Source organism: Hyla sarda, chromosome 9 (genome assembly GCF_029499605.1).
Source record: "Hyla sarda isolate aHylSar1 chromosome 9, aHylSar1.hap1, whole genome shotgun sequence".
NCBI lineage: Eukaryota > Metazoa > Chordata > Amphibia > Anura > Hylidae > Hyla > Hyla sarda.
This window is the reverse complement of record NC_079197.1, coordinates 152,014,552-152,039,551: the sequence shown is the minus strand read 5'-3', so window position 1 is coordinate 152,039,551 and position 25,000 is coordinate 152,014,552. Positions and strand designations below refer to the sequence as shown.

Here is a 25,000-nt window from a genome sequence, read left to right as displayed (position 1 = left end):
GACTATAACAAAGGGATATTTAACATTTATAGTGTTCCCAAGGGGGAAGAGGAAAAGGTAAGGAAGCTGTGTTTGTCAGGATGGCCGAGTGGTCTAAGGCGCCAGACTCAAGAGTAGTTTCTTCCCCATACTTGGGTGTTCTGGTCTCCAGATGGAGGCGTGGGTTCAAATCCCACTTCTGACAATGTGTTTTTGGCCTAAGACACGGTCACGTGCCTCTAACTGATATTTTACTTTTAGGAGTCATGAGAGCACATTCTTACGAACATTAAAAGGAGATGAACACGTCAACCAAGTGCCACTGCGACCACGAAGGGACTCGAACCCTCAATCTTCTGATCCAAAGTCAGACGCCTTATCCATTAGGCCACACGGTCCTGACTGGTTGGCCCGTGTTAAGGATTCCGAACTACTTTAAAACTATCCAAGATTAATTACAATGTGTAAAAGATGATTTCCACTTATCACTGATCTCCCTCTTCTGAAAAAAAAAAAAGATTGCTGTTTCTCTCTCTAATCAACAAACATTGATGTTCCTCATTCTCCGACAATAACAAAGGGATATTTAAAATTTTTAGTGTTCCCAAGGGGGAAGAGGAAAAGATACGGTAGCTGTGTTAGTCAGGATGGCCGAGTGGTCTAAGGTGCCAAACTCAAGAGTAGTTTCTTCCCCATACATGGGTGTTCTGGTCTCCAGATGGAGGCGTGGGTTCAAATCCCACTTCTGACAATCCGTTTTTGGCCTAAGACACGGTCACGTGCCTCTAACTGATATTTTACTTTTAGGAGTCATGAGAGCACATTCTTACGAACGTTAAAAGGAGATGAACACGTCAACCAAGTGCCACTGCGACCACGAAGGGACTCAAACCCTCAATCTTCTGATCCGAAGTCAGACGCCTTATCCATTAGGCCACACGGTCCTGACTGGTTGGTTCAGTTAAGGATTCCGATCGCTTTAAAGTGGTTTTCGAACCACTTTAAAGCGATCCAAGATGAACTACAATGTGTAAAAGATGATTTCCACTTATCACTGATCTCCCACTTCTGAAAAAAAAAAAGATTGCTGTTTCTCTCTCTAAACAACAAACATTGATATTCTTCATTCTCCGACAATAACAAAGGGATATTTAACATTTTTAGTGTTCCCAAGGGGGAAGAGGAAAAGATACGGTAGCTGTGTTTGTCAGGATGGCCTAGTGGTCTAAGGCGCCAGACTCAAGAGTAGTTTCTTCCCCATACTTGGGTGTTTTGGTCTCCAGATGGAGGCGTGGGTTCAAATCCCACTTCTGACAATGCGTTTTTGGCCTAAGACACGGTCACGTGCCTCTAACTGATATTTTACTTTTAGGAGTCATGAGAGCACATTCTTACGAACGTTAAAAGGAGATGAACACATCAACCAAGTGAAACTGCGACCACGAAGGGACTCGAACCCTCAATCTTCTGATCCGAAGTCAGACGCCTTATCCATTAGGCCACGCGGTCTTGTTTGGTTGGCCTGCGTTTAGGATTTCGAACCACTTTAAAGCGATCCAAGATGAACTACAATGTGTAAAAGATGATTTCCATTTATCACTGATCTCCCAACTCTGAAAAAAAAAAGATTGCTGTTTCTCTCTCTAATCAACAAACATTGATATTCTTCATCCTCCGACTATAACAAAGGTATATTTAACATTTTTAGTGTTCCCAAGGGGGAAGAGGAAAAGGTAAGGAAGCTGTGTTTGTCAGGATGGCCGAGTGGTCTAAGGCGCCAGACTCAAGAGTAGTTTCTTCCCCATACTTGGGTGTTCTGGTCTCCAGATGGAGGTATGGGTTCAAATCCCACTTCTGACAATGCGTTTTTGGCCTAAGACACAGTCACGTGCCTCTAACTGACATTTTACTTTTAGGAGTCATGAGAGCACATTCTTACGAACGTTAAAAGGAGATGAACACGTCAACTAAATGCGACCACGAAGGGACTCGAACCCTCAATCTTCTGATTCGAAGTCAGACGCCTTATCCATTAGGCCACGCGGTCTTGTTTGGTTGGCCTGCGTTTAGGATTTCGAACCACTTTAAAGCGATCCAAGATGAACTACAATGTGTAAAAGAAGATTTCCATTTATCACTGATCTCCCACTTCTGAAAAAAAAAAAGATTGCTGTTTCTCTCTCTAATCAACAAACATTGATATTCTTCATTCTCCGACAATAACAAAGGGATATTTAACATTTTTAGTGTTCCCAAGGGGGAAGAGGAAAGGGTATGGTAGCTGTGTTTGTCAGGATGGCCGAGTGGTCTAAGGCGCCAGACTCAAGAGTAGTTTCTTCCCCATACTTGGGTGTTCTGGTCTCCAGATGGAGGCGTGGGTTCAAATCCCACTTCTGACAATGTGTTTTTGGCCTAAGACACGGTCACGTGCCTCTAACTGATATTCTACTTTTAGGAGTCATGAGAGTACATTCTTACGAACGTTAAAAGGAGATGAACACGTCAACCAAATGCGACCACGAAGGGACTCGAACCCTCAATCTTCTGATTCGAAGTCAGACGCCTTATCCATTAGGCCACGCGGTCTTGTTTGGTCGGCCTGCGTTAAGGATTTCGAACCACTTTAAAGCGATCCAAGATGAACTACAATGTGTAAAAGATGATTTCCACTTATCACTGATCTCCCACTTCTGAAAAAAAAAGAGATTGCTGTTTCTCTCTCTAATCAACAAACATTGATATTCTTCATCCTCCGACTATAACAAAGGGATATTTAACATTTATAGTGTTCCCAAGGGGGAAGAGGAAAAGGTAAGGAAGCTGTGTTTGTCAGGATGGCCGAGTGGTCTAAGGCGCCAGACTCAAGAGTAGTTTCTTCCCCATACTTGGGTGTTCTGGTCTCCAGATGGAGGCGTGGGTTCAAATCCCACTTCTGACAATGTGTTTTTGGCCTAAGACACGGTCACGTGCCTCTAACTGACATTTTACTTTTAGGAGTCATGAGAGCACATTCTTACGAACGTTAAAAGGAGATGAACACGTCAACCAAATGCGACCACGAAGGGACTCGAACCCTCAATCTTCTGATTCGAAGTCAGACGCCTTATCCATTAGGCCACGCGGTCTTGTTTGGTTGGCCTGCGTTAAGGATTTCGAACCACTTTAAAGCGATCCAAGATGAACTACAATGTGTAAAAGATGATTTCCACTTATCACTGATCTCCCACTTCTGAAAAAAAAAAAGATTGCTGTTTCTCTCTCTAATCAACAAACATTGATATTCTTCATTCTCCGACAATAACAAAGGGATATTTAACATTTTTAGTGTTCCCAAGGGGGAAGAGGAAAGGGTATGGTAGCTGTGTTTGTCAGGATGGCCGAGTGGTCTAAGGCGCCAGACTCAAGAGTAGTTTCTTCCCCATACTTGGGTGTTCTGGTCTCCAGATGGAGGCGTGGGTTCAAATCCCACTTCTGACAATGCGTTTTTGGCCTAAGACACGGTCACGTGCCTCTAACTGATATTTTACTTTTAGGAGTCAAGAGAGCACATTCTTCCGAACGTTAAAAGGAGATGAACACGTCAACCAAATTCCACTGCGACCACGAAGGGACTCGAACCCTCAATCTTCTGATCCGAAGTCAGACGCCTTATCCATTAGGCCACACGGTCCTGACTGGTTGGCCCGTGTTAAGGATTCCAAACTACTTTAAAACTATCCAAGATTAATTACAATGTGTAAAAGATGATTTCCACTTATCACTGATCTCCCACTTCTGAAAAAAAAAAAAGATTTCCTGTTCCCAAGGGGGTATGGTAGCTGTGTTTGTCAGGATGGCCGAGTGGTCTAAGGCGCCAGACTCAAGAGTAGTTTCTTCCCCATACTTGGGTGTTCTGGTCTCCCAATGGAGGCATGGGTTCAAAGCCCACTTTTGACAATGCATTTTTTGGCCTAAGACATGGTTCCGTTCCTCTAACTAATTTTTAGTGTTCCCAAGGGGGAAGAGGAAAAGGTAAGGAAGCTGTGTTTGTCAGGATGGCCGAGTGGTCTAAGGCGCCAGACTCAAGAGTAGTTTCTTCCCCATACTTGGGTGTTCTGGTCTCCAGATGGAGGCGTGGGTTCAAATCCCACTTCTGACAATACGTTTTTGGCCTAAGACACGGTCACGTGCCTCTAACTGATATTTTACTTTTAGGAGTCATGAGAGCACATTCTTACGAACGTTAAAAGGAGATGAACACGTCAACCAAGTGCCACTGCGATCACGAAGGGACTCAAACCGTGAATCTTCTGATCCGAAGTCAGACGCCTTATCCATTAGGCCACACGGTCCTGACTAGTTGGCTCATGTTAAGGATTCCGAACTACTTTAAAACTATCCAAGATTAATTACAATGTGTAAAAGATGATTTCCACTTATCACTGATCTCCCACTTCTGAAAAAAAAAAGATTGCTGTTTCTCTCTCTAATCAACAAACATTGATATTCTTCATTCTCCGACAATAACAAAGGGATATTTAGCATTTTTAGTGTTCCCAAGGGGGAAGAGGAAATGGGACGGTAGCTGTGTTTGTCAGGATGGCCGAGTGGTCTAAGGCGCCAGACTCAAGAGTAGTTTCTTCCCCATACTTGGGTGTTCTGGTCTCCAGATGGAGGTGTGGGTTCAAATCCCACTTCTGACAATGTGTTTTTGGCCTAAGACACGGTCACGTGCCTCTAACTGATATTCTACTTTTAGGAGTCATGAGAGCACATTCTTACGAACGTTAAAAGAGGAAATGAACACGTCACCCAAATGCGACCACAAGGGACTCGAACCCTCAATCTTCTAATCAGAAGTCAGACGCCTTATCCATTAGGCCACGCGGTCTTGTTTGGTTGGCCTGCGTTTAGGATTTCGAACCACTTTAAAGCGATCCAAGATGAACTACAATGTGTAAAAGATGATTTCCATTTATCACTGATCTCCCAACTCTGAAAAAAAAAAGATTGCTGTTTCTCTCTCTAATCAACAAACATTGATATTCTTCATCCTCCGACTATAACAAAGGTATATTTAACATTTTAAGTGTTCCCAAGGGGGAAGAGGAAAAGGTAAGTAAGCTGTGTTTGTCAGGATGGCCGAGTGGTCTAAGGCGCCAGACTCAAGAGTAGTTTCTTCCCCATACTTGGGTGTTCTGGTCTCCAGATGGAGGCGTGGGTTCAAATCCCACTTCTGACAATGCGTTTTTGGCCTAAGACACGGTCACGTGCCTCTAACTGACATTTTACTTTTAGGAGTCATGAGAGCACATTCTTACTAACGTTAAAAGGAGATGAACACGTCAACCAAATGCAACCACGAAGGGACTCGAACCCTCAATCTTCTGATTCGAAGTCAGACGCCTTATCCATTAGACCACGCGGTCTTGTTTGGTTGGCCTGCGTTAAGGATTTCGAACCACTTTAAAGCGATCCAAGATGAACTACAATGTGTAAAAGATGATTTCCACTTATCACTGATCTCCCACTTCTGAAAAAAAAAGAGATTGCTGTTTCTCTCTCTAATCAACAAACATTGATATTCTTCATCCTCCGACTATAACAAAGGGGTATTTAACATTTATAGTGTTCCCAAGGGGGAAGAGGAAAAGGTAAGGAAGCTGTGTTTGTCAGGATGGCCGAGTGGTCTAAGGCGCCAGACTCAAGAGTAGTTTCTTCCCCATACTTGGGTGTTCTGGTCTCCAGATGGAGGCGTGGGTTCAAATCCCACTTCTGACAATGTGTTTTTGGCCTAAGACACGGTCACGTGCCTCTAACTGATATTCTACCTTTAGGAGTCATGAGAGCACATTCTTACGAACGTTAAAAGAGGAAATGAACACGTCAACCAAATGCGACCACAAGGGACTCGAACCCTCAATCTTCTGATTCGAAGTCAGACGCCTTATCCATTAGGCCACACGGTCTTGTTTGGTGGCCTGCGTTAAGGATTTCGAACCACTTTAAAGCGATCCAAGATGAACTACAATGTGTAAAAGATGATTTCCACTTATCACTGATCTCCCACTTCTGAAAAAAAAAAAGATTGCTGTTTCTCTCTCTAATCAACAAACATTGATATTCTTCATTCTCCGACAATAACAAAGGGATATTTAACATTTTTAGTGTTCCCAAGGGGGAAGAGGAAAGGGTATGGTAGCTGTGTTTGTCAGGATGGCCGAGTGGTCTAAGGCGCCAGACTCAAGAGTAGTTTCTTCCCCATACTTGGGTGTTCTGGTCTCCAGATGGAGGCGTGGGTTCAAATCCCACTTCTGACAATGTGTTTTTGGCCTAAGACACGGTCACGTGCCTCTAACTGATATTTTACTTTTAGGAGTCATGAGAGCACATTCTTACGAACGTTAAAAGGAGATGAACATGTCAACCAAGTGCCACTGCGACCACGAAGGGACTCGAACCCTCAATCTTCTGATCCGAAGTCAGACACCTTATCCATTAGGCCACACGGTCCTAACTGGTTGGCCAGTGTTAAGGATTCCGAACTACTTTAAAACTATCCAAGATTAATTACAATGTGTAAAAGATGATTTCCACTTATCACTGATCTCCCACTTCTGAAAAAAAAAAAGATTGCTGTTTCTCTCTCTAATCAACAAACATTGATATTCTTCATTCTCCGACAATAACAAAGGGATATTTAACATTTTTAGTGTTCCCAAGGGGGAAGAGGAAAGGGTATGGTAGCTGTGTTTGTCAGGATGGCCGAGTGGTCTAAGGCGCCAGACTCAAGAGTAGTTTCTTCCCCATACTTGGGTGTTCTGGTCTCCAGATGGAGGCGTGGGTTCAAATCCCACTTCTGACAATGCGTTTTTGGCCTAAGACACGGTCACGTGCCTCTAACTGACATTTTACTTTTAGGAGTCATGAGAGCACATTCTTACGAACGTTAAAAGGAGATGAACACGTCAACCAAATGCGACCACGAAGGGACTCGAACCCTCAATCTTCTGATTCGAAGTCAGACGCCTTTTCCATTAGGCCACGCGGTCTTGTTTGGTTGGCCTGCGTTAAGGATTTCGAACCACTTTAAAGCGATCCAAGATGAACTACAATGTGTAAAAGATGATTTCCACTTATCACTGATCTCCCACTTCTGAAAAAAAAAGAGATTGCTGTTTCTCTCTCTAATCAACAATCATTGATATTCTTCATCCTCCGACTATAACAAAGGGATATTTAACATTTATAGTGTTCCCAAGGGGGAAGAGGAAAAGGTAAGGAAGCTGTGTTTGTCAGGATGGCCGAGTGGTCTAAGGCGCCAGACTCAAGAGTAGTTTCTTCCCCATACTTGGGTGTTCTGGTCTCCAGATGGAGGCGTGGGTTCAAATCCCACTTCTGACAATGTGTTTTTGGCCTAAGACACGGTCACGTGCCTCTAACTGATATTTTACTTTTAGGAGTCATGAGAGCACATTCTTACGAACGTTAAAAGGAGATGAACACGTCAACCAAGTGCCACTGCAACCACGAAGGGACTCGAACCCTCAATCTTCTGATCCAAAGTCAGACGCCTTATCCATTAGGCCACACGGTCCTGACTGGTTGGCCCGTGTTAAGGATTCCGAACTACTTTAAAACTATCCAAGATTAATTACAATGTGTAAAAGATGATTTCCACTTATCACTGATCTCCCTCTTCTGAAAAAAAAAAAAGATTGCTGTTTCTCTCTCTAATCAACAAACATTGATGTTCCTCATTCTCCGACAATAACAAAGGGATATTTAAAATTTTTAGTGTTCCCAAGGGGGAAGAGGAAAAGATACGGTAGCTGTGTTAGTCAGGATGGCCGAGTGGTCTAAGGTGCCAAACTCAAGAGTAGTTTCTTCCCCATACTTGGGTGTTCTGGTCTCCAGATGGAGGCGTGGGTTCAAATCCCACTTCTGACAATCCGTTTTTGGCCTAAGACACGGTCACGTGCCTCTAACTGATATTTTACTTTTAGGAGTCATGAGAGCACATTCTTACGAACGTTAAAAGGAGATGAACACGTCAACCAAGTGCCACTGCGACCACGAAGGGACTCAAACCCTCAATCTTCTGATCCGAAGTCAGACGCCTTATCCATTAGGCCACACGGTCCTGACTGGTTGGTTCAGTTAAGGATTCCGATCGCTTTAAAGTGGTTTTCGAACCACTTTAAAGCGATCCAAGATGAACTACAATGTGTAAAAGATGATTTCCACTTATCACTGATCTCCCACTTCTGAAAAAAAAAAAGATTGCTGTTTCTCTCTCTAATCAACAAACATTGATATTCTTCATTCTCCGACAATAACAAAGGGATATTTAACATTTTTAGTGTTCCCAAGGGGGAAGAGGAAAAGATACGGTAGCTGTGTTTGTCAGGATGGCCTAGTGGTCTAAGGCGCCAGACTCAAGAGTAGTTTCTTCCCCATACTTGGGTGTTTTGGTCTCCAGATGGAGGCGTGGGTTCAAATCCCACTTCTGACAATGCGTTTTTGGCCTAAGACACGGTCACGTGCCTCTAACTGATATTTTACTTTTAGGAGTCATGAGAGCACATTCTTACGAACGTTAAAAGGAGATGAACACATCAACCAAGTGAAACTGCGACCACGAAGGGACTCGAACCCTCAATCTTCTGATCCGAAGTCAGACGCCTTATCCATTAGGCCACGCGGTCTTGTTTGGTTGGCCTGCGTTTAGGATTTCGAACCACTTTAAAGCGATCCAAGATGAACTACAATGTGTAAAAGATGATTTCCATTTATCACTGATCTCCCAACTCTGAAAAAAAAAAGATTGCTGTTTCTCTCTCTAATCAACAAACATTGATATTCTTCATCCTCCGACTATAACAAAGGTATATTTAACATTTTTAGTGTTCCCAAGGGGGAAGAGGAAAAGGTAAGGAAGCTGTGTTTGTCAGGATGGCCGAGTGGTCTAAGGCGCCAGACTCAAGAGTAGTTTCTTCCCCATACTTGGGTGTTCTGGTCTCCAGATGGAGGTATGGGTTCAAATCCCACTTCTGACAATGCGTTTTTGGCCTAAGACACAGTCACGTGCCTCTAACTGACATTTTACTTTTAGGAGTCATGAGAGCACATTCTTACGAACGTTAAAAGGAGATGAACACGTCAACTAAATGCGACCACGAAGGGACTCGAACCCTCAATCTTCTGATTCGAAGTCAGACGCCTTATCCATTAGGCCACGCGGTCTTGTTTGGTTGGCCTGCGTTTAGGATTTCGAACCACTTTAAAGCGATCCAAGATGAACTACAATGTGTAAAAGAAGATTTCCATTTATCACTGATCTCCCACTTCTGAAAAAAAAAAAGATTGCTGTTTCTCTCTCTAATCAACAAACATTGATATTCTTCATTCTCCGACAATAACAAAGGGATATTTAACATTTTTAGTGTTCCCAAGGGGGAAGAGGAAAGGGTATGGTAGCTGTGTTTGTCAGGATGGCCGAGTGGTCTAAGGCGCCAGACTCAAGAGTAGTTTCTTCCCCATACTTGGGTGTTCTGGTCTCCAGATGGAGGCGTGGGTTCAAATCCCACTTCTGACAATGTGTTTTTGGCCTAAGACACGGTCACGTGCCTCTAACTGATATTCTACTTTTAGGAGTCATGAGAGTACATTCTTACGAACGTTAAAAGGAGATGAACACGTCAACCAAATGCGACCACGAAGGGACTCGAACCCTCAATCTTCTGATTCGAAGTCAGACGCCTTATCCATTAGGCCACGCGGTCTTGTTTGGTCGGCCTGCGTTAAGGATTTCGAACCACTTTAAAGCGATCCAAGATGAACTACAATGTGTAAAAGATGATTTCCACTTATCACTGATCTCCCACTTCTGAAAAAAAAAGAGATTGCTGTTTCTCTCTCTAATCAACAAACATTGATATTCTTCATCCTCCGACTATAACAAAGGGATATTTAACATTTATAGTGTTCCCAAGGGGGAAGAGGAAAAGGTAAGGAAGCTGTGTTTGTCAGGATGGCCGAGTGGTCTAAGGCGCCAGACTCAAGAGTAGTTTCTTCCCCATACTTGGGTGTTCTGGTCTCCAGATGGAGGCGTGGGTTCAAATCCCACTTCTGACAATGCGTTTTTGGCCTAAGACACGGTCACGTGCCTCTAACTGATATTTTACTTTTAGGAGTCAAGAGAGCACATTCTTCCGAACGTTAAAAGGAGATGAACACGTCAACCAAATTCCACTGCGACCATGAAGGGACTCGAACCCTCAATCTTCTGATCCGAAGTCAGACGCCTTATCCATTAGGCCACACGGTCCTGACTGGTTGGCCCGTGTTAAGGATTCCAAACTACTTTAAAACTATCCAAGATTAATTACAATGTGTAAAAGATGATTTCCACTTATCACTGATCTCCCACTTCTGAAAAAAAAAAAAGATTTCCTGTTCCCAAGGGGGTATGGTAGCTGTGTTTGTCAGGATGGCCGAGTGGTCTAAGGCGCCAGACTCAAGAGTAGTTTCTTCCCCATACTTGGGTGTTCTGGTCTCCCAATGGAGGCATGGGTTCAAAGCCCACTTTTGACAATGCATTTTTTGGCCTAAGACATGGTTCCGTGCCTCTAACTAATTTTTAGTGTTCCCAAGGGGGAAGAGGAAAAGGTAAGGAAGCTGTGTTTGTCAGGATGGCCGAGTGGTCTAAGGCGCCAGACTCAAGAGTAGTTTCTTCCCCATACTTGGGTGTTCTGGTCTCCAGATGGAGGCGTGGGTTCAAATCCCACTTCTGACAATACGTTTTTGGCCTAAGACACGGTCACGTGCCTCTAACTGATATTTTACTTTTAGGAGTCATGAGAGCACATTCTTACGAACGTTAAAAGGAGATGAACACGTCAACCAAGTGCCACTGCGATCACGAAGGGACTCAAACCGTGAATCTTCTGATCCGAAGTCAGACGCCTTATCCATTAGGCCACACGGTCCTGACTAGTTGGCTCATGTTAAGGATTCCGAACTACTTTAAAACTATCCAAGATTAATTACAATGTGTAAAAGATGATTTCCACTTATCACTGATCTCCCACTTCTGAAAAAAAAAAGATTGCTGTTTCTCTCTCTAATCAACAAACATTGATATTCTTCATTCTCCGACAATAACAAAGGGATATTTAGCATTTTTAGTGTTCCCAAGGGGGAAGAGGAAATGGGACGGTAGCTGTGTTTGTCAGGATGGCCGAGTGGTCTAAGGCGCCAGACTCAAGAGTAGTTTCTTCCCCATACTTGGGTGTTCTGGTCTCCAGATGGAGGCGTGGGTTCAAATCCCACTTCTGACAATGCGTTTTTGGCCTAAGACACGGTCACGTGCCTCTAACTGATATTCTCTTTTTAGGAGTCATGAGAGCACATTCTTACGAACGTTAAAAGAGGAAATGAACACGTCAACCAAATGCGACCACGAAGGGACTCGAACCCTCAATCTTCTGATTCGAAGTCAGACACCTTATCCATTACGCCACGCGGTCTTGTTTGGTTGGCCTGCGTTAAGGATTTCGAACCACTTTAAAGCGATCCAAGATGAACTACAATGTGTAAAAGATGATTTCCACTTATCACTGATCTCCCACTTCTGAAAAAAAAAGAGATTGCTGTTTCTCTCTCTAATCAACAAACATTGATATTCTTCATCCTCCGACTATAACAAAGGGATATTTAACATTTATAGTGTTCCCAAGGGGGAAGAGGAAAAGGTAAGGAAGCTGTGTTTGTCAGGATGGCCGAGTGGTCTAAGGCGCCAGACTCAAGAGTAGTTTCTTCCCCATACTTGGGTGTTCTGGTCTCCAGATGGAGGCGTGGGTTCAAATCCCACTTCTGACAATGTGTTTTTGGCCTAAGACACGGTCACGTGCCTCTAACTGATATTTTACTTTTAAGAGTCATGAGAGCACATTCTTACGAACGTTAAAAGGAGATGAACGAGTCAACCAAGTGCCACTGCGACCACGAAGGGACTCGAACCCTCAATCTTCTGATCCGAAGTCAGACGCCTTATCCATTAGGCCACACGGTCCTGACTGGTTGGCCAGTGTTAAGGATTCCGAACTACTTTAAAACTATCCAAGATTAATTACAATGTGTAAAAGATGATTTCCACTTATCACTGATCTCCCACTTCTGAAAAAAAAAAAGATTGCTGTTTCTCTCTCTAATCAACAAACATTGATATTCTTCATTCTCCGACAATAACAAAGGGATATTTAACATTTTTAGTGTTCCCAAGGAGGAAGAGGAAAGGGTATGGTAGCTGTGTTTGTCAGGATGGCCGAGTGGTCCAAGGTGCCAGACTCAAGAGTAGTTTCTTCCCCATACTTGGGTGTTCTGGTCTCCAGATGGAGGTGTGGGTTCAAATCCCACTTCTGACAATGTGTTTTTGGCCTAAGACACGGTCACGTGCCTCTAACTGATATTCTACTTTTAGGAGTCATGAGAGCACATTCTTACGAACGTTAAAAGAGGAAATGAACACGTCACCCAAATGCAACCACAAGGGACTCGAACCCTCAATCTTCTAATCAGAAGTCAGACGCCTTATCCATTAGGCCACGCGGTCTTGTTTGGTTGGCCTGCGTTTAGGATTTCGAACCACTTTAAAGCGATCCAAGATGAACTACAATGTGTAAAAGATGATTTCCATTTATCACTGATCTCCCAACTCTGAAAAAAAAAAGATTGCTGTTTCTCTCTCTAATCAACAAACATTGATATTCTTCATCCTCCGACTATAACAAAGGTATATTTAACATTTTAAGTGTTCCCAAGGGGGAAGAGGAAAAGGTAAGGAAGCTGTGTTTGTCAGGATGGCCGAGTGGTCTAAGGCGCCAGACTCAAGAGTAGTTTCTTCCCCATACTTGGGTGTTCTGGTCTCCAGATGGAGGCGTGGGTTCAAATCCCACTTCTGACAATGCGTTTTTGGCCTAAGACACGGTCACGTGCCTCTAACTGACATTTTACTTTTAGGAGTCATGAGAGCACATTCTTACTAACGTTAAAAGGAGATGAACACGTCAACCAAATGCAACCACGAAGGGACTCGAACCCTCAATCTTCTGATTCGAAGTCAGACGCCTTATCCATTAGACCACGCGGTCTTGTTTGGTTGGCCTGCGTTAAGGATTTCGAACCACTTTAAAGCGATCCAAGATGAACTACAATGTGTAAAAGATGATTTCCACTTATCACTGATCTCCCACTTCTGAAAAAAAAAAAGATTGCTGTTTCTCTCTCTAATCAACAAACATTGATATTCTTCATTCTCCGACAATAACAAAGGGATATTTAACATTTTTAGTGTTCCCAAGGGGGAAGAGGAAAGGGTATGGTAGCTGTGTTTGTCAGGATGGCCGAGTGGTCTAAGGCGCCAGACTCAAGAGTAGTTTCTTCCCCATACTTGGGTGTTCTGGTCTCCAGATGGAGGCGTGGGTTCAAATCCCACTTCTGACAATGTGTTTTTGGCCTAAGACACGGTCACGTGCCTCTAACTGATATTCTAGCTTTAGGAGTCATGAGAGCACATTCTTACGAACGTTAAAAGAGGAAATGAACACGTCAACCAAATGCGACCACAAGGGACTCGAACCCTCAATCTTCTGATTCGAAGTCAGACGCCTTATCCATTAGGCCACACGGTCTTGTTTTGTTGGCCTGCGTTAATGATTTCGAACCACTTTAAAGCGATCCAAGATGAACTACAATGTGTAAAAGATGATTTCCACTTATCACTGATCTCCCACTTCTGAAAAAAAAAAAGATTGCTGTTTCTCTCTCTAATCAACAAACATTGATATTCTTCATTCTCCGACAATAACAAAGGGATATTTAACATTTTTAGTGTTCACAAGGGGGAAGAGGAAAGGGTATGGTAGCTGTGTTTGTCAGGATGGCCGAGTGGTCTAAGGCGCCAGACTCAAGAGTAGTTTCTTCCCCATACTTGGGTGTTCTGGTCTCCAGATGGAGGCGTGGGTTCAAATCCCACTTCTGACAATGTGTTTTTGGCCTAAGACACGGTCACGTGCCTCTAACTGATATTTTACTTTTAGGAGTCATGAGAGCACATTCTTACGAACGTTAAAAGGAGATGAACACATCAACCAAGTGAAACTGCGACCACGAAGGGACTCGAACCCTCAATCTTCTGATTCAAAGTCAGACGCCTTATCCATTAGGCCACGCGGTCTTGTTTGGTTGGCCTGCGTTTAGGATTTCGAACCACTTTAAAGCGATCCAAGATGAACTACAATGTGTAAAAGAAGATTTCCATTTATCACTGATCTCCCACTTCTGAAAAAAAAAAAGATTGCTGTTTCTCTCTCTAATCAACAAACATTGATATTCTTCATTCTCCGACAATAACAAAGGGATATTTAACATTTTTAGTGTTCCCAAGGGGGAAGAGGAAAGGGTATGGTAGCTGTGTTTGTCAGGATGGCCGAGTGGTCTAAGGCGCCAGACTCAAGAGTAGTTTCTTCCCCATACTTGGGTGTTCTGGTCTCCAGATGGAGGCGTGGGTTCAAATCCCACTTCTGACAATGTGTTTTTGGCCTAAGACACGGTCACGTGCCTCTAACTGATATTCTACTTTTAGGAGTCATGAGAGTACATTCTTACGAACGTTAAAAGGAGATGAACACGTCAACCAAATGCGACCACGAAGGGACTCGAACCCTCAATCTTCTGATTCGAAGTCAGACGCCTTATCCATTAGGCCACGCGGTCTTGTTTGGTCGGCCTGCGTTAAGGATTTCGAACCACTTTAAAGCGATCCAAGATGAACTACAATGTGTAAAAGATGATTTCCACTTATCACTGATCTCCCACTTCTGAAAAAAAAAGAGATTGCTGTTTCTCTCTCTAATCAACAAACATTGATATTCTTCATCCTCCGACTATAACAAAGGGATATTTAACATTTATAGTGTTCCCAAGGGGGAAGAGGAAAAGGTAAGGAAGCTGTGTTTGTCAGGATGGCCGAGTGGTCTAAGGCGCCAGACTCAAGAGTAGTTTCTTCCCCATACTTGGGTGTTCTGGTCTCCAGATGGAGGCGTGGGTTCAAATCCCACATCTGACAATGCGTTTTTGGCCTAAGACACGGTCACGTGCCTCTAACTGATATTTTACTTTTAGGAGTCAAGAGAGCACATTCTTCCGAACGTTAAAAGGAGATGAACACGTCAACCAAATTCCACTGCGACCACGAAGGGACTCGAACCCTCAATCTTCTGATCCGAAGTCAGACGCCTTATCCATTAGGCCACACGGTCCTGACTGGTTGGCCCGTGTTAAGGATTCCAAACTACTTTAAAACTATCCAAGATTAATTACAATGTGTAAAAGATGATTTCCACTTATCACTGATCTCCCACTTCTGAAAAAAAAAAAAGATTTCCTGTTCCCAAGGGGGTATGGTAGCTGTGTTTGTCAGGATGGCCGAGTGGTCTAAGGCGCCAGACTCAAGAGTAGTTTCTTCCCCATACTTGGGTGTTCTGGTCTCCCAATGGAGGCATGGGTTCAAAGCCCACTTTTGACAATGCATTTTTTGGCCTAAGACATGGTTCCGTGCCTCTAACTAATTTTTAGTGTTCCCAAGGGGGAAGAGGAAAAGGTAAGGAAGCTGTGTTTGTCAGGATGGCCGAGTGGTCTAAGGCGCCAGACTCAAGAGTAGTTTCTTCCCCATACTTGGGTGTTCTGGTCTCCAGATGGAGGCGTGGGTTCAAATCCCACTTCTGACAATACGTTTTTGGCCTAAGACACGGTCACGTGCCTCTAACTGATATTTTACTTTTAGGAGTCATGAGAGCACATTCTTACGAACGTTAAAAGGAGATGAACACGTAAACCAAGTGCCACTGCGATCACGAAGGGACTCAAACCGTGAATCTTCTGATCCGAAGTCAGACGCCTTATCCATTAGGCCACACGGTCCTGACTAGTTGGCTCATGTTAAGGATTCCGAACTACTTTAAAACTATCCAAGATTAATTACAATGTGTAAAAGATGATTTCCACTTATCACTGATCTCCCACTTCTGAAAAAAAAAAGATTGCTGTTTCTCTCTCTAATCAACAAACATTGATATTCTTCATTCTCCGACAATAACAAAGGGATATTTAGCATTTTTAGTGTTCCCAAGGGGGAAGAGGAAATGGGACGGTAGCTGTGTTTGTCAGGATGGCCGAGTGGTCTAAGGCGCCAGACTCAAGAGTAGTTTCTTCCCCATACTTGGGTGTTCTGGTCTCCAGATGGAGGCGTGGGTTCAAATCCCACTTCTGACAATGCGTTTTTGGCCTAAGACACGGTCACGTGCCTCTAACTGATATTCTCTTTTTAGGAGTCATGAGAGCACATTCTTACGAACGTTAAAAGAGGAAATGAACACGTCAACCAAATGCGACCACGAAGGGACTCGAACCCTCAATCTTCTGATTCGAAGTCAGACACCTTATCCATTAGGCCACGCGGTCTTGTTTGGTTGGCCTGCGTTAAGGATTTCGAACCACTTTAAAGCGATCCAAGATGAACTACAATGTGTAAAAGATGATTTCCACTTATCACTGATCTCCCACTTCTGAAAAAAAAAGAGATTGCTGTTTCTCTCTCTAATCAACAAACATTGATATTCTTCATCCTCCGACTATAACAAAGGGATATTTAACATTTATAGTGTTCCCAAGGGGGAAGAGGAAAAGGTAAGGAAGCTGTGTTTGTCAGGATGGCCGAGTGGTCTAAGGCGCCAGACTCAAGAGTAATTTCTTCCCCATACTTGGGTGTTCTGGTCTCCAGATGGAGGCGTGGGTTCAAATCCCACTTCTGACAATGTGTTTTTGGCCTAAGACACGGTCACGTGCCTCTAACTGATATTTTACTTTTAAGAGTCATGAGAGCACATTCTTACGAACGTTAAAAGGAGATGAACGAGTCAACCAAGTGCCACTGCGACCACGAAGGGACTCGAACCCTCAATCTTCTGATCCGAAGTCAGACGCCTTATCCATTAGGCCACACGGTCCTGACTGGTTGGCCAGTGTTAAGGATTCCGAACTACTTTAAAACTATCCAAGATTAATTACAATGTGTAAAAGATGATTTCCACTTATCACTGATCTCCCACTTCTGAAAAAAAAAAAGATTGCTGTTTCTCTCTCTAATCAACAAACATTGATATTCTTCATTCTCCGACAATAACAAAGGGATATTTAACATTTTTAGTGTTCCCAAGGAGGAAGAGGAAAGGGTATGGTAGCTGTGTTTGTCAGGATGGCCGAGTGGTCCAAGGTGCCAGACTCAAGAGTAGTTTCTTCCCCATACTTGGGTGTTCTGGTCTCCAGATGGAGGTGTGGGTTCAAATCCCACTTCTGACAATGTGTTTTTGGCCTAAGACACGGTCACGTGCCTCTAACTGATATTCTACTTTTAGGAGTCATGAGAGCACATTCTTACGAACGTTAAAAGAGGAAATGAACACGTCACCCAAATGCAACCACAAGGGACTCGAACCCTCAATCTTCTAATCAGAAGTCAGACGCCTTATCCATTAGGCCACGCGGTCTTGTTTGGTTGGCCTGCGTTTAGGATTTCGAACCACTTTAAAGCGATCCAAGATGAACTACAATGTGTAAAAGATGATTTCCATTTATCACTGATCTCCCAACTCTGAAAAAAAAAAGATTGCTGTTTCTCTCTCTAATCAACAAACATTGATATTCTTCATCCTCCGACTATAACAAAGGTATATTTAACATTTTAAGTGTTCCCAAGGGGGAAGAGGAAAAGGTAAGGAAGCTGTGTTTGTCAGGATGGCCGAGTGGTCTAAGGCGCCAGACTCAAGAGTAGTTTCTTCCCCATACTTGGGTGTTCTGGTCTCCAGATGGAGGCGTGGGTTCAAATCCCACTTCTGACAATGCGTTTTTGGCCTAAGACACGGTCACGTGCCTCTAACTGACATTTTACTTTTAGGAGTCATGAGAGCACATTCTTACTAACGTTAAAAGGAGATGAACACGTCAACCAAATGCAACCACGAAGGGACTCGAACCCTCAATCTTCTGATTCGAAGTCAGACGCCTTATCCATTAGACCACGCGGTCTTGTTTGGTTGGCCTGCGTTAAGGATTTCGAACCACTTTAAAGCGATCCAAGATGAACTACAATGTGTAAAAGATGATTTCCACTTATCACTGATCTCCCACTTCTGAAAAAAAAAAAGATTGCTGTTTCTCTCTCTAATCAACAAACATTGATATTCTTCATTCTCCGACAATAACAAAGGGATATTTAACATTTTTAGTGTTCCCAAGGGGGAAGAGGAAAGGGTATGGTAGCTGTGTTTGTCAGGATGGCCGAGTGGTCTAAGGCGCCAGACTCAAGAGTAGTTTCTTCCCCATACTTGGGTGTTCTGGTCTCCAGATGGAGGCGTGGGTTCAAATCCCACTTCTGACAATGTGTTTTTGGCCTAAGACACGGTCACGTGCCTCTAACTGATATTCTAGCTTTAGGAGTCATGAGAGCACATTCTTACGAACGTTAAAAGAGGAAATGAACACGTCAACCAAATGCGACCACAAGGGACTCGAACCCTCAATCTTCTGATTCGAAGTCAGACGCCTTATCCATTAGGCCACACGGTCTTGTTTTGTTGGCCTGCGTTAATGATTTCGAACCACTTTAAAGCGATCCAAGATGAACTACAATGTGTAAAAGATGATTTCCACTTATCACTGATCTCCCACTTCTGAAAAAAAAAAAGATTGCTGTTTCTCTCTCTAATCAACAAACATTGATATTCTTCATTCTCCGACAATAACAAAGGGATATTTAACATTTTTAGTGTTCACAAGGGGGAAGAGGAAAGGGTATGGTAGCTGTGTTTGTCAGGATGGCCGAGTGGTCTAAGGCGCCAGACTCAAGAGTAGTTTCTTCCCCATACTTGGGTGTTCTGGTCTCCAGATGGAGGCGTGGGTTCAAATCCCACTTCTGACAATGTGTTTTTGGCCTAAGACACGGTCACGTGCCTCTAACTGATATTTTACTTTTAGGAGTCATGAGAGCACATTCTTACGAACGTTAAAAGGAGATGAACACATCAACCAAGTGAAACTGCGACCACGAAGGGACTCGAACCCTCAATCTTCTGATTCAAAGTCAGACGCCTTATCCATTATGCCACGCGGTCTTGTTTGGTTGGCCTGCGTTTAGGATTTCGAACCACTTTAAAGCGATCCAAGATGAACTACAATGTGTAAAAGAAGATTTCCATTTATCACTGATCTCCCACTTCTGAAAAAAAAAAAGATTGCTGTTTCTCTCTCTAATCAACAAACATTGATATTCTTCATTCTCCGACAATAACAAAGGGATATTTAACATTTTTAGTGTTCCCAAGGGGGAAGAGGAAAGGGTATGGTAGCTGTGTTTGTCAGGATGGCCGAGTGGTCTAAGGCGCCAGACTCAAGAGTAGTTTCTTCCCCATACTTGGGTGTTCTGGTCTCCAGATGGAGGCGTGGGTTCAAATCCCACTTCTGACAATGTGTTTTTGGCCTAAGACACGGTCACGTGCCTCTAACTGATATTCTACTTTTAGGAGTCATGAGAGTACATTCTTACGAACGTTAAAAGGAGATGAACACGTCAACCAAATGCGACCACGAAGGGACTCGAACCCTCAATCTTCTGATTCGAAGTCAGACGCCTTATCCATTAGGCCACGCGGTCTTGTTTGGTCAGCCTGCGTTAAGGATTTCGAACCACTTTAAAGCGATCCAAGATGAACTACAATGTGTAAAAGATGATTTCCACTTATCACTGATCTCCCACTTCTGAAAAAAAAAGAGATTGCTGTTTCTCTCTCTAATCAACAAACATTGATATTCTTCATCCTCCGACTATAACAAAGGGATATTTAACATTTATAGTGTTCCCAAGGGGGAAGAGGAAAAGGTAAGGAAGCTGTGTTTGTCAGGATGGCCGAGTGGTCTAAGGCGCCAGACTCAAGAGTAGTTTCTTCCCCATACTTGGGTGTTCTGGTCTCCAGATGGAGGCGTGGGTTCAAATCCCACATCTGACAATGCGTTTTTGGCCTAAGACACGGTCACGTGCCTCTAACTGATATTTTACTTTTAGGAGTCAAGAGAGCACATTCTTCCGAACGTTAAAAGGAGATGAACACGTCAACCAAATTCCACTGCGACCACGAAGGGACTCGAACCCTCAATCTTCTGATCCGAAGTCAGACGCCTTATCCATTAGGCCACACGGTCCTGACTGGTTGGCCCGTGTTAAGGATTCCAAACTACTTTAAAACTATCCAAGATTAATTACAATGTGTAAAAGATGATTTCCACTTATCACTGATCTCCCACTTCTGAAAAAAAAAAAAGATTTCCTGTTCCCAAGGGGGTATGGTAGCTGTGTTTGTCAGGATGGCCGAGTGGTCTAAGGCGCCAGACTCAAGAGTAGTTTCTTCCCCATACTTGGGTGTTCTGGTCTCCCAATGGAGGCATGGGTTCAAAGCCAACTTTTGACAATGCATTTTTTGGCCTAAGACATGGTTCCGTGCCTCTAACTAATTTTTAGTGTTCCCAAGGGGGAAGAGGAAAAGGTAAGGAAGCTGTGTTTGTCAGGATGGCCGAGTGGTCTAAGGCGCCAGACTCAAGAGTAGTTTCTTCCCCATACTTGGGTGTTCTGGTCTCCAGATGGAGGCGTGGGTTCAAATCCCACTTCTGACAATACGTTTTTGGCCTAAGACACGGTCACGTGCCTCTAACTGATATTTTACTTTTAGGAGTCATGAGAGCACATTCTTACGAACGTTAAAAGGAGATGAACACGTCAACCAAGTGCCACTGCGATCACGAAGGGACTCAAACCGTGAAACTTCTGATCCGAAGTCAGACGCCTTATCCATTAGGCCACACGGTCCTGACTAGTTGGCTCATGTTAAGGATTCCGAACTACTTTAAAACTATCCAAGATTAATTACAATGTGTAAAAGATGATTTCCACTTATCACTGATCTCCCACTTCTGAAAAAAAAAAGATTGCTGTTTCTCTCTCTAATCAACAAACATTGATATTCTTCATTCTCCGACAATAACAAAGGGATATTTAGCATTTTTAGTGTTCCCAAGGGGGAAGAGGAAATGGGACGGTAGCTGTGTTTGTCAGGATGGCCGAGTGGTCTAAGGCGCCAGACTCAAGAGTAGTTTCTTCCCCATACTTGGGTGTTCTGGTCTCCAGATGGAGGCGTGGGTTCAAATCCCACTTCTGACAATGCGTTTTTGGCCTAAGACACGGTCACGTGCCTCTAACTGATATTCTCTTTTTAGGAGCCATGAGAGCACATTCTTACGAACGTTAAAAGAGGAAATGAACACGTCAACCAAATGCGACCACGAAGGGACTCGAACCCTCAATCTTCTGATTCGAAGTCAGACACCTTATCCATTAGGCCACGCGGTCTTGTTTGGTTGGCCTGCGTTAAGGATTTCGAACCACTTTAAAGCGATCCAAGATGAACTACAATGTGTAAAAGATGATTTCCACTTATCACTGATCTCCCACTTCTGAAAAAAAAAGAGATTGCTGTTTCTCTCTCTAATCAACAAACATTGATATTCTTCATCCTCCGACTATAACAAAGGGATATTTAACATTTATAGTGTTCCCAAGGGGGAAGAGGAAAAGGTAAGGAAGCTGTGTTTGTCAGGATGGCCGAGTGGTCTAAGGCGCCAGACTCAAGAGTAATTTCTTCCCCATACTTGGGTGTTCTGGTCTCCAGATGGAGGCGTGGGTTCAAATCCCACTTCTGACAATGTGTTTTTGGCCTAAGACACGGTCACGTGCCTCTAACTGATATTTTACTTTTAAGAGTCATGAGAGCACATTCTTACTAACGTTAAAAGGAGATGAACACGTCAACCAAATGCAACCACGAAGGGACTCGAACCCTCAATCTTCTGATTCCAAGTCAGACGCCTTATCCATTAGACCACGCGGTCTTGTTTGGTTGGCCTGCGTTAAGGATTTCGAACCACTTTAAAGCGATCCAAGATGAACTACAATGTGTAAAAGATGATTTCCACTTATCACTGATCTCCCACTTCTGAAAAAAAGATTGCTGTTTCTCTCTCTAATCAACAAACATTGATATTCTTCATTCTCCGACAATAACAAAGGGATATTTAACATTTTTAGTGTTCCCAAGGGGGAAGAGGAAATGGTACGGTAGCTGTGTTTGTCAGGATGGCCGAGTGGTCTAAGGCACCAGACTCAAGAGTAGTTTCTTCCCCATACTTGGGTGTTCTGGTCTCCAGATGGAGGCGTGGGTTCAAATCCCACTTCTGACAATGCGTTTTTGGCCTAAGACACGGTCACGTGCCTCTAACTGATATTCTACTTTTAGCAGTCATGAGAGCACATTCTTACGAACGTTAAAAGAGGAAATGAACACGTCAACCAAATGCGACCACGAAGGGACTCGAACCCTCAATCTTCTGATTCGAAGCCAGACACCTTATCCATTAGGCCACGCGGTCTTGTTTGGTTGGCCTGCGTTAAGGATTTCGAACCACTTTAAAGCGATCCAAGATGAACTACAATGTGTAAAAGATGATTTCCACTTATCACTGATCTCCCACTTCTGAAAAAAAAAGAGATTGCTGTTTCTCTCTCTAATCAACAAACATTGATATTCTTCATCCTCCGACAATAACAAAGGGATATTTAACATTTATAGTGTTCCCAAGGGGGAAGAGGAAAAGGTAAGGAAGCTGTGTTTGTCAGGATGGCCGAGTGGTCTAAGGCGCCAGACTCAAGAGTAGTTTCTTCCCCATACTTGGGTGTTCTGGTCTCCAGATGGAGGCGTGGGTTCAAATCCCACTTCTGACAATGTGTTTTTGGCCTAAGACACGGTCACGTGCCTCTAACTGATATTCTACCTTTAGGAGTCATGAGAGCACATTCTTACGAACGTTAAAAGAGGAAATGAACACGTCAACCAAATGCGACCACAAGGGACTCGAACCCTCAATCTTCTGATTCGAAGTCAGACGCCTTATCCATTAGGCCACACGGTCTTGTTTGGTTGGCCTGCGTTAAGGATTTCGAACCACTTTAAAGCGATCCAAGATGAACTACAATGTGTAAAAGATGATTTCCACTTATCACTGATCTCCCACTTCTGAAAAAAAAAAAGATTGCTGTTTCTCTCTCTAATCAACAAACATTGATATTCTTGATTCTCCGACAATAACAAAGGGATATTTAACATTTTTAGTGTTCCCAAGGGGGAAGAGGAAAGGGTATGGTAGCTGTGTTTGTCAGGATGGCCGAGTGGTCTAAGGCGCCAGACTCAAGAGTAGTTTCTTCCCCATACTTGGGTGTTCTGGTCTCCAGATGGAGGCGTGGGTTCAAATCCCACTTCTGACAATGTGTTTTTGGCCTAAGACACGGTCACGTGCCTCTAACTGATATTTTACTTTTAGGAGTCATGAGAGCACATTCTTACGAACGTTAAAAGGAGATGAACATGTCAACCAAGTGCCACTGCGACCACGAAGGGACTCGAACCCTCAATCTTCTGATCCGAAGTCAGACACCTTATCCATTAGGCCACACGGTCCTGACTGGTTGGCCAGTGTTAAGGATTCCGAACTACTTTAAAACTATCCAAGATTAATTACAATGTGTAAAAGATGATTTCCACTCATCACTGATCTCCCACTTCTGAAAAAAAAAAAGATTGCTGTTTCTCTCTCTAATCAACAAACATTGATATTCTTCATTCTCCGACAATAACAAAGGGATATTTAACATTTTTAGTGTTCCCAAGGGGGAAGAGGAAAGGGTATGGTAGCTGTGTTTGTCAGGATGGCCGAGTGGTCTAAGGCGCCAGACTCAAGAGTAGTTTCTTCCCCATACTTGGGTGTTCTGGTCTCCAGATGGAGGCGTGGGTTCAAATCCCACTTCTGACAATGCGTTTTTGGCCTAAGACACGGTCACGTGCCTCTAACTGACATTTTACTTTTAGGTGTCATGAGAGCACATTCTTACGAACGTTAAAAGGAGATGAACACGTCAACCAAATGCGACCACGAAGGGACTCAAACCCTCAATCTTCTGATTCAAAGTCAGACGCCTTATCCATTAGACCACGCGGTCTTGTTTGGTTGGCCTGCGTTAAGGATTTCGAACCACTTTAAAACTATCCAAGATTAATTACAATGTGTAAAAGATGATTTCCACTTATCACTGATCTCCCTCTTCTGAAAAAAAAAAAAGATTGCTGTTTCTCTCTCAAATCAACAAACATTGATATTCCTCATTCTCCGACAATAACAAAGGGATATTTAAATTTTTAGTGTTCCCAAGGGGGAAGAGGAAAGGGTGAGGAAGCTGTGTTTGTCAGGATGGCCGAGTGGTCTAAGGCGCCAGACTCAAGAGTAGTTTCTTCCCCATACTTGGGTGTTCTGGTCTCCCAATGGAGGCGTGGGTTCAAAGCCCACTTTTGACAATGCATTTTTTGGCCTAAGACATGGTTCCGTGCCTCTAACTAATTTTTAGTGTTCCCAAGGGGGAAGAGGAAAAGGTAAGGAAGCTGTGTTTGTCAGGATGGCCGAGTGGTCTAAGGCGCCAGACTCAAGAGTAGTTTCTTCCCCATACTTGGGTGTTCTGGTCTCCAGATGGAGGCGTGGGTTCAAATCCCACTTCTGACAATGCGTTTTTGGCCTAAGACACGGTCACGTGCCTCTAACTGATATATTAATTTTAGGAGTCATGAGAGCACATTCTTACGAACGTTAAAAGGAGATGAACACGTCAACCAAGTGCCACTGCGACCACGAAGGGACTCGAACCCTCAATCTTCTGATCCGAAGTCAGACGCCTTATCCATTAGGCCACACGGTCCTGACTGGTTGGCCAGTGTTAAGGATTCCGAACTACTTTAAAACTATCCAAGATTAATTACAATGTGTAAAAGATGAT

At 43.5% G+C, this 25,000-nt stretch overlaps 64 non-coding genes across 64 annotated transcripts; 35 read left to right on the top strand and 29 right to left on the bottom strand.

The window, feature by feature from the left end:
* The first annotated feature begins 74 nt into the window (after positions 1 to 74).
* On the top strand, positions 75 to 184 carry TRNAL-CAA (transfer RNA leucine (anticodon CAA)). The gene is made up of 2 exons: positions 75 to 112; positions 139 to 184. It is a non-coding gene; the product is annotated as a tRNA-Leu (tRNA).
* A 666-nt stretch (positions 185 to 850) lies between these two features.
* Positions 851 to 923, bottom strand: TRNAR-UCG (transfer RNA arginine (anticodon UCG)). The gene has a single exon. It is a non-coding gene; the product is annotated as a tRNA-Arg (tRNA).
* Positions 924 to 1,415: 492 nt separating this feature from the next.
* TRNAR-UCG (transfer RNA arginine (anticodon UCG)) lies at positions 1,416 to 1,488 on the bottom strand. The gene has a single exon. It is a non-coding gene; the product is annotated as a tRNA-Arg (tRNA).
* A 465-nt stretch (positions 1,489 to 1,953) lies between these two features.
* TRNAR-UCG (transfer RNA arginine (anticodon UCG)) lies at positions 1,954 to 2,026 on the bottom strand. The gene has a single exon. It is a non-coding gene; the product is annotated as a tRNA-Arg (tRNA).
* A 242-nt stretch (positions 2,027 to 2,268) lies between these two features.
* Positions 2,269 to 2,378, top strand: TRNAL-CAA (transfer RNA leucine (anticodon CAA)). The gene is made up of 2 exons: positions 2,269 to 2,306; positions 2,333 to 2,378. It is a non-coding gene; the product is annotated as a tRNA-Leu (tRNA).
* A 114-nt stretch (positions 2,379 to 2,492) lies between these two features.
* On the bottom strand, positions 2,493 to 2,565 carry TRNAR-UCG (transfer RNA arginine (anticodon UCG)). The gene has a single exon. It is a non-coding gene; the product is annotated as a tRNA-Arg (tRNA).
* Positions 2,566 to 2,807: 242 nt separating this feature from the next.
* Positions 2,808 to 2,917, top strand: TRNAL-CAA (transfer RNA leucine (anticodon CAA)). The gene is made up of 2 exons: positions 2,808 to 2,845; positions 2,872 to 2,917. It is a non-coding gene; the product is annotated as a tRNA-Leu (tRNA).
* A 114-nt stretch (positions 2,918 to 3,031) lies between these two features.
* Positions 3,032 to 3,104, bottom strand: TRNAR-UCG (transfer RNA arginine (anticodon UCG)). Its single transcript has one exon. It is a non-coding gene; the product is annotated as a tRNA-Arg (tRNA).
* A 242-nt stretch (positions 3,105 to 3,346) lies between these two features.
* Positions 3,347 to 3,456, top strand: TRNAL-CAA (transfer RNA leucine (anticodon CAA)). Its single transcript has 2 exons — positions 3,347 to 3,384; positions 3,411 to 3,456. It is a non-coding gene; the product is annotated as a tRNA-Leu (tRNA).
* Positions 3,457 to 3,576: 120 nt separating this feature from the next.
* On the bottom strand, positions 3,577 to 3,649 carry TRNAR-UCG (transfer RNA arginine (anticodon UCG)). Its single transcript has one exon. It is a non-coding gene; the product is annotated as a tRNA-Arg (tRNA).
* A 358-nt stretch (positions 3,650 to 4,007) lies between these two features.
* On the top strand, positions 4,008 to 4,117 carry TRNAL-CAA (transfer RNA leucine (anticodon CAA)). The gene is made up of 2 exons: positions 4,008 to 4,045; positions 4,072 to 4,117. It is a non-coding gene; the product is annotated as a tRNA-Leu (tRNA).
* Positions 4,118 to 4,551: 434 nt separating this feature from the next.
* Positions 4,552 to 4,661, top strand: TRNAL-CAA (transfer RNA leucine (anticodon CAA)). Its single transcript has 2 exons — positions 4,552 to 4,589; positions 4,616 to 4,661. It is a non-coding gene; the product is annotated as a tRNA-Leu (tRNA).
* Positions 4,662 to 5,090: 429 nt separating this feature from the next.
* On the top strand, positions 5,091 to 5,200 carry TRNAL-CAA (transfer RNA leucine (anticodon CAA)). Its single transcript has 2 exons — positions 5,091 to 5,128; positions 5,155 to 5,200. It is a non-coding gene; the product is annotated as a tRNA-Leu (tRNA).
* Positions 5,201 to 5,314: 114 nt separating this feature from the next.
* TRNAR-UCG (transfer RNA arginine (anticodon UCG)) lies at positions 5,315 to 5,387 on the bottom strand. Its single transcript has one exon. It is a non-coding gene; the product is annotated as a tRNA-Arg (tRNA).
* Positions 5,388 to 5,629: 242 nt separating this feature from the next.
* TRNAL-CAA (transfer RNA leucine (anticodon CAA)) lies at positions 5,630 to 5,739 on the top strand. Its single transcript has 2 exons — positions 5,630 to 5,667; positions 5,694 to 5,739. It is a non-coding gene; the product is annotated as a tRNA-Leu (tRNA).
* Positions 5,740 to 6,168: 429 nt separating this feature from the next.
* TRNAL-CAA (transfer RNA leucine (anticodon CAA)) lies at positions 6,169 to 6,278 on the top strand. Its single transcript has 2 exons — positions 6,169 to 6,206; positions 6,233 to 6,278. It is a non-coding gene; the product is annotated as a tRNA-Leu (tRNA).
* Positions 6,279 to 6,398: 120 nt separating this feature from the next.
* On the bottom strand, positions 6,399 to 6,471 carry TRNAR-UCG (transfer RNA arginine (anticodon UCG)). The gene has a single exon. It is a non-coding gene; the product is annotated as a tRNA-Arg (tRNA).
* Positions 6,472 to 6,713: 242 nt separating this feature from the next.
* On the top strand, positions 6,714 to 6,823 carry TRNAL-CAA (transfer RNA leucine (anticodon CAA)). The gene is made up of 2 exons: positions 6,714 to 6,751; positions 6,778 to 6,823. It is a non-coding gene; the product is annotated as a tRNA-Leu (tRNA).
* A 114-nt stretch (positions 6,824 to 6,937) lies between these two features.
* TRNAR-UCG (transfer RNA arginine (anticodon UCG)) lies at positions 6,938 to 7,010 on the bottom strand. Its single transcript has one exon. It is a non-coding gene; the product is annotated as a tRNA-Arg (tRNA).
* Positions 7,011 to 7,252: 242 nt separating this feature from the next.
* TRNAL-CAA (transfer RNA leucine (anticodon CAA)) lies at positions 7,253 to 7,362 on the top strand. The gene is made up of 2 exons: positions 7,253 to 7,290; positions 7,317 to 7,362. It is a non-coding gene; the product is annotated as a tRNA-Leu (tRNA).
* Positions 7,363 to 8,028: 666 nt separating this feature from the next.
* Positions 8,029 to 8,101, bottom strand: TRNAR-UCG (transfer RNA arginine (anticodon UCG)). The gene has a single exon. It is a non-coding gene; the product is annotated as a tRNA-Arg (tRNA).
* Positions 8,102 to 8,593: 492 nt separating this feature from the next.
* TRNAR-UCG (transfer RNA arginine (anticodon UCG)) lies at positions 8,594 to 8,666 on the bottom strand. Its single transcript has one exon. It is a non-coding gene; the product is annotated as a tRNA-Arg (tRNA).
* A 465-nt stretch (positions 8,667 to 9,131) lies between these two features.
* Positions 9,132 to 9,204, bottom strand: TRNAR-UCG (transfer RNA arginine (anticodon UCG)). The gene has a single exon. It is a non-coding gene; the product is annotated as a tRNA-Arg (tRNA).
* A 242-nt stretch (positions 9,205 to 9,446) lies between these two features.
* TRNAL-CAA (transfer RNA leucine (anticodon CAA)) lies at positions 9,447 to 9,556 on the top strand. Its single transcript has 2 exons — positions 9,447 to 9,484; positions 9,511 to 9,556. It is a non-coding gene; the product is annotated as a tRNA-Leu (tRNA).
* Positions 9,557 to 9,670: 114 nt separating this feature from the next.
* TRNAR-UCG (transfer RNA arginine (anticodon UCG)) lies at positions 9,671 to 9,743 on the bottom strand. The gene has a single exon. It is a non-coding gene; the product is annotated as a tRNA-Arg (tRNA).
* Positions 9,744 to 9,985: 242 nt separating this feature from the next.
* TRNAL-CAA (transfer RNA leucine (anticodon CAA)) lies at positions 9,986 to 10,095 on the top strand. Its single transcript has 2 exons — positions 9,986 to 10,023; positions 10,050 to 10,095. It is a non-coding gene; the product is annotated as a tRNA-Leu (tRNA).
* A 120-nt stretch (positions 10,096 to 10,215) lies between these two features.
* On the bottom strand, positions 10,216 to 10,288 carry TRNAR-UCG (transfer RNA arginine (anticodon UCG)). Its single transcript has one exon. It is a non-coding gene; the product is annotated as a tRNA-Arg (tRNA).
* Positions 10,289 to 10,646: 358 nt separating this feature from the next.
* TRNAL-CAA (transfer RNA leucine (anticodon CAA)) lies at positions 10,647 to 10,756 on the top strand. Its single transcript has 2 exons — positions 10,647 to 10,684; positions 10,711 to 10,756. It is a non-coding gene; the product is annotated as a tRNA-Leu (tRNA).
* Positions 10,757 to 11,190: 434 nt separating this feature from the next.
* On the top strand, positions 11,191 to 11,300 carry TRNAL-CAA (transfer RNA leucine (anticodon CAA)). Its single transcript has 2 exons — positions 11,191 to 11,228; positions 11,255 to 11,300. It is a non-coding gene; the product is annotated as a tRNA-Leu (tRNA).
* A 431-nt stretch (positions 11,301 to 11,731) lies between these two features.
* On the top strand, positions 11,732 to 11,841 carry TRNAL-CAA (transfer RNA leucine (anticodon CAA)). The gene is made up of 2 exons: positions 11,732 to 11,769; positions 11,796 to 11,841. It is a non-coding gene; the product is annotated as a tRNA-Leu (tRNA).
* A 120-nt stretch (positions 11,842 to 11,961) lies between these two features.
* Positions 11,962 to 12,034, bottom strand: TRNAR-UCG (transfer RNA arginine (anticodon UCG)). The gene has a single exon. It is a non-coding gene; the product is annotated as a tRNA-Arg (tRNA).
* Positions 12,035 to 12,815: 781 nt separating this feature from the next.
* Positions 12,816 to 12,925, top strand: TRNAL-CAA (transfer RNA leucine (anticodon CAA)). The gene is made up of 2 exons: positions 12,816 to 12,853; positions 12,880 to 12,925. It is a non-coding gene; the product is annotated as a tRNA-Leu (tRNA).
* A 114-nt stretch (positions 12,926 to 13,039) lies between these two features.
* On the bottom strand, positions 13,040 to 13,112 carry TRNAR-UCG (transfer RNA arginine (anticodon UCG)). Its single transcript has one exon. It is a non-coding gene; the product is annotated as a tRNA-Arg (tRNA).
* Positions 13,113 to 13,354: 242 nt separating this feature from the next.
* On the top strand, positions 13,355 to 13,464 carry TRNAL-CAA (transfer RNA leucine (anticodon CAA)). Its single transcript has 2 exons — positions 13,355 to 13,392; positions 13,419 to 13,464. It is a non-coding gene; the product is annotated as a tRNA-Leu (tRNA).
* A 430-nt stretch (positions 13,465 to 13,894) lies between these two features.
* On the top strand, positions 13,895 to 14,004 carry TRNAL-CAA (transfer RNA leucine (anticodon CAA)). The gene is made up of 2 exons: positions 13,895 to 13,932; positions 13,959 to 14,004. It is a non-coding gene; the product is annotated as a tRNA-Leu (tRNA).
* Positions 14,005 to 14,124: 120 nt separating this feature from the next.
* TRNAQ-UUG (transfer RNA glutamine (anticodon UUG)) lies at positions 14,125 to 14,197 on the bottom strand. The gene has a single exon. It is a non-coding gene; the product is annotated as a tRNA-Gln (tRNA).
* Positions 14,198 to 14,439: 242 nt separating this feature from the next.
* On the top strand, positions 14,440 to 14,549 carry TRNAL-CAA (transfer RNA leucine (anticodon CAA)). The gene is made up of 2 exons: positions 14,440 to 14,477; positions 14,504 to 14,549. It is a non-coding gene; the product is annotated as a tRNA-Leu (tRNA).
* Positions 14,550 to 14,663: 114 nt separating this feature from the next.
* TRNAR-UCG (transfer RNA arginine (anticodon UCG)) lies at positions 14,664 to 14,736 on the bottom strand. Its single transcript has one exon. It is a non-coding gene; the product is annotated as a tRNA-Arg (tRNA).
* A 472-nt stretch (positions 14,737 to 15,208) lies between these two features.
* On the bottom strand, positions 15,209 to 15,281 carry TRNAR-UCG (transfer RNA arginine (anticodon UCG)). The gene has a single exon. It is a non-coding gene; the product is annotated as a tRNA-Arg (tRNA).
* Positions 15,282 to 15,639: 358 nt separating this feature from the next.
* On the top strand, positions 15,640 to 15,749 carry TRNAL-CAA (transfer RNA leucine (anticodon CAA)). The gene is made up of 2 exons: positions 15,640 to 15,677; positions 15,704 to 15,749. It is a non-coding gene; the product is annotated as a tRNA-Leu (tRNA).
* A 434-nt stretch (positions 15,750 to 16,183) lies between these two features.
* TRNAL-CAA (transfer RNA leucine (anticodon CAA)) lies at positions 16,184 to 16,293 on the top strand. The gene is made up of 2 exons: positions 16,184 to 16,221; positions 16,248 to 16,293. It is a non-coding gene; the product is annotated as a tRNA-Leu (tRNA).
* Positions 16,294 to 16,409: 116 nt separating this feature from the next.
* Positions 16,410 to 16,482, bottom strand: TRNAR-UCG (transfer RNA arginine (anticodon UCG)). The gene has a single exon. It is a non-coding gene; the product is annotated as a tRNA-Arg (tRNA).
* A 242-nt stretch (positions 16,483 to 16,724) lies between these two features.
* Positions 16,725 to 16,834, top strand: TRNAL-CAA (transfer RNA leucine (anticodon CAA)). Its single transcript has 2 exons — positions 16,725 to 16,762; positions 16,789 to 16,834. It is a non-coding gene; the product is annotated as a tRNA-Leu (tRNA).
* A 120-nt stretch (positions 16,835 to 16,954) lies between these two features.
* On the bottom strand, positions 16,955 to 17,027 carry TRNAR-UCG (transfer RNA arginine (anticodon UCG)). The gene has a single exon. It is a non-coding gene; the product is annotated as a tRNA-Arg (tRNA).
* A 781-nt stretch (positions 17,028 to 17,808) lies between these two features.
* TRNAL-CAA (transfer RNA leucine (anticodon CAA)) lies at positions 17,809 to 17,918 on the top strand. The gene is made up of 2 exons: positions 17,809 to 17,846; positions 17,873 to 17,918. It is a non-coding gene; the product is annotated as a tRNA-Leu (tRNA).
* A 114-nt stretch (positions 17,919 to 18,032) lies between these two features.
* TRNAR-UCG (transfer RNA arginine (anticodon UCG)) lies at positions 18,033 to 18,105 on the bottom strand. The gene has a single exon. It is a non-coding gene; the product is annotated as a tRNA-Arg (tRNA).
* A 242-nt stretch (positions 18,106 to 18,347) lies between these two features.
* TRNAL-CAA (transfer RNA leucine (anticodon CAA)) lies at positions 18,348 to 18,457 on the top strand. The gene is made up of 2 exons: positions 18,348 to 18,385; positions 18,412 to 18,457. It is a non-coding gene; the product is annotated as a tRNA-Leu (tRNA).
* A 430-nt stretch (positions 18,458 to 18,887) lies between these two features.
* TRNAL-CAA (transfer RNA leucine (anticodon CAA)) lies at positions 18,888 to 18,997 on the top strand. The gene is made up of 2 exons: positions 18,888 to 18,925; positions 18,952 to 18,997. It is a non-coding gene; the product is annotated as a tRNA-Leu (tRNA).
* A 435-nt stretch (positions 18,998 to 19,432) lies between these two features.
* Positions 19,433 to 19,542, top strand: TRNAL-CAA (transfer RNA leucine (anticodon CAA)). Its single transcript has 2 exons — positions 19,433 to 19,470; positions 19,497 to 19,542. It is a non-coding gene; the product is annotated as a tRNA-Leu (tRNA).
* A 114-nt stretch (positions 19,543 to 19,656) lies between these two features.
* TRNAR-UCG (transfer RNA arginine (anticodon UCG)) lies at positions 19,657 to 19,729 on the bottom strand. The gene has a single exon. It is a non-coding gene; the product is annotated as a tRNA-Arg (tRNA).
* Positions 19,730 to 20,201: 472 nt separating this feature from the next.
* TRNAR-UCG (transfer RNA arginine (anticodon UCG)) lies at positions 20,202 to 20,274 on the bottom strand. Its single transcript has one exon. It is a non-coding gene; the product is annotated as a tRNA-Arg (tRNA).
* Positions 20,275 to 20,632: 358 nt separating this feature from the next.
* Positions 20,633 to 20,742, top strand: TRNAL-CAA (transfer RNA leucine (anticodon CAA)). Its single transcript has 2 exons — positions 20,633 to 20,670; positions 20,697 to 20,742. It is a non-coding gene; the product is annotated as a tRNA-Leu (tRNA).
* Positions 20,743 to 21,176: 434 nt separating this feature from the next.
* On the top strand, positions 21,177 to 21,286 carry TRNAL-CAA (transfer RNA leucine (anticodon CAA)). Its single transcript has 2 exons — positions 21,177 to 21,214; positions 21,241 to 21,286. It is a non-coding gene; the product is annotated as a tRNA-Leu (tRNA).
* Positions 21,287 to 21,402: 116 nt separating this feature from the next.
* On the bottom strand, positions 21,403 to 21,475 carry TRNAR-UCG (transfer RNA arginine (anticodon UCG)). Its single transcript has one exon. It is a non-coding gene; the product is annotated as a tRNA-Arg (tRNA).
* A 242-nt stretch (positions 21,476 to 21,717) lies between these two features.
* On the top strand, positions 21,718 to 21,827 carry TRNAL-CAA (transfer RNA leucine (anticodon CAA)). Its single transcript has 2 exons — positions 21,718 to 21,755; positions 21,782 to 21,827. It is a non-coding gene; the product is annotated as a tRNA-Leu (tRNA).
* Positions 21,828 to 21,941: 114 nt separating this feature from the next.
* Positions 21,942 to 22,014, bottom strand: TRNAP-UGG (transfer RNA proline (anticodon UGG)). The gene has a single exon. It is a non-coding gene; the product is annotated as a tRNA-Pro (tRNA).
* A 238-nt stretch (positions 22,015 to 22,252) lies between these two features.
* Positions 22,253 to 22,362, top strand: TRNAL-CAA (transfer RNA leucine (anticodon CAA)). Its single transcript has 2 exons — positions 22,253 to 22,290; positions 22,317 to 22,362. It is a non-coding gene; the product is annotated as a tRNA-Leu (tRNA).
* Positions 22,363 to 22,478: 116 nt separating this feature from the next.
* On the bottom strand, positions 22,479 to 22,551 carry TRNAR-UCG (transfer RNA arginine (anticodon UCG)). The gene has a single exon. It is a non-coding gene; the product is annotated as a tRNA-Arg (tRNA).
* A 242-nt stretch (positions 22,552 to 22,793) lies between these two features.
* On the top strand, positions 22,794 to 22,903 carry TRNAL-CAA (transfer RNA leucine (anticodon CAA)). Its single transcript has 2 exons — positions 22,794 to 22,831; positions 22,858 to 22,903. It is a non-coding gene; the product is annotated as a tRNA-Leu (tRNA).
* A 430-nt stretch (positions 22,904 to 23,333) lies between these two features.
* Positions 23,334 to 23,443, top strand: TRNAL-CAA (transfer RNA leucine (anticodon CAA)). The gene is made up of 2 exons: positions 23,334 to 23,371; positions 23,398 to 23,443. It is a non-coding gene; the product is annotated as a tRNA-Leu (tRNA).
* A 120-nt stretch (positions 23,444 to 23,563) lies between these two features.
* TRNAR-UCG (transfer RNA arginine (anticodon UCG)) lies at positions 23,564 to 23,636 on the bottom strand. The gene has a single exon. It is a non-coding gene; the product is annotated as a tRNA-Arg (tRNA).
* A 242-nt stretch (positions 23,637 to 23,878) lies between these two features.
* TRNAL-CAA (transfer RNA leucine (anticodon CAA)) lies at positions 23,879 to 23,988 on the top strand. The gene is made up of 2 exons: positions 23,879 to 23,916; positions 23,943 to 23,988. It is a non-coding gene; the product is annotated as a tRNA-Leu (tRNA).
* Positions 23,989 to 24,619: 631 nt separating this feature from the next.
* TRNAL-CAA (transfer RNA leucine (anticodon CAA)) lies at positions 24,620 to 24,729 on the top strand. Its single transcript has 2 exons — positions 24,620 to 24,657; positions 24,684 to 24,729. It is a non-coding gene; the product is annotated as a tRNA-Leu (tRNA).
* A 120-nt stretch (positions 24,730 to 24,849) lies between these two features.
* TRNAR-UCG (transfer RNA arginine (anticodon UCG)) lies at positions 24,850 to 24,922 on the bottom strand. Its single transcript has one exon. It is a non-coding gene; the product is annotated as a tRNA-Arg (tRNA).
* Positions 24,923 to 25,000: the final 78 nt, after the last annotated feature.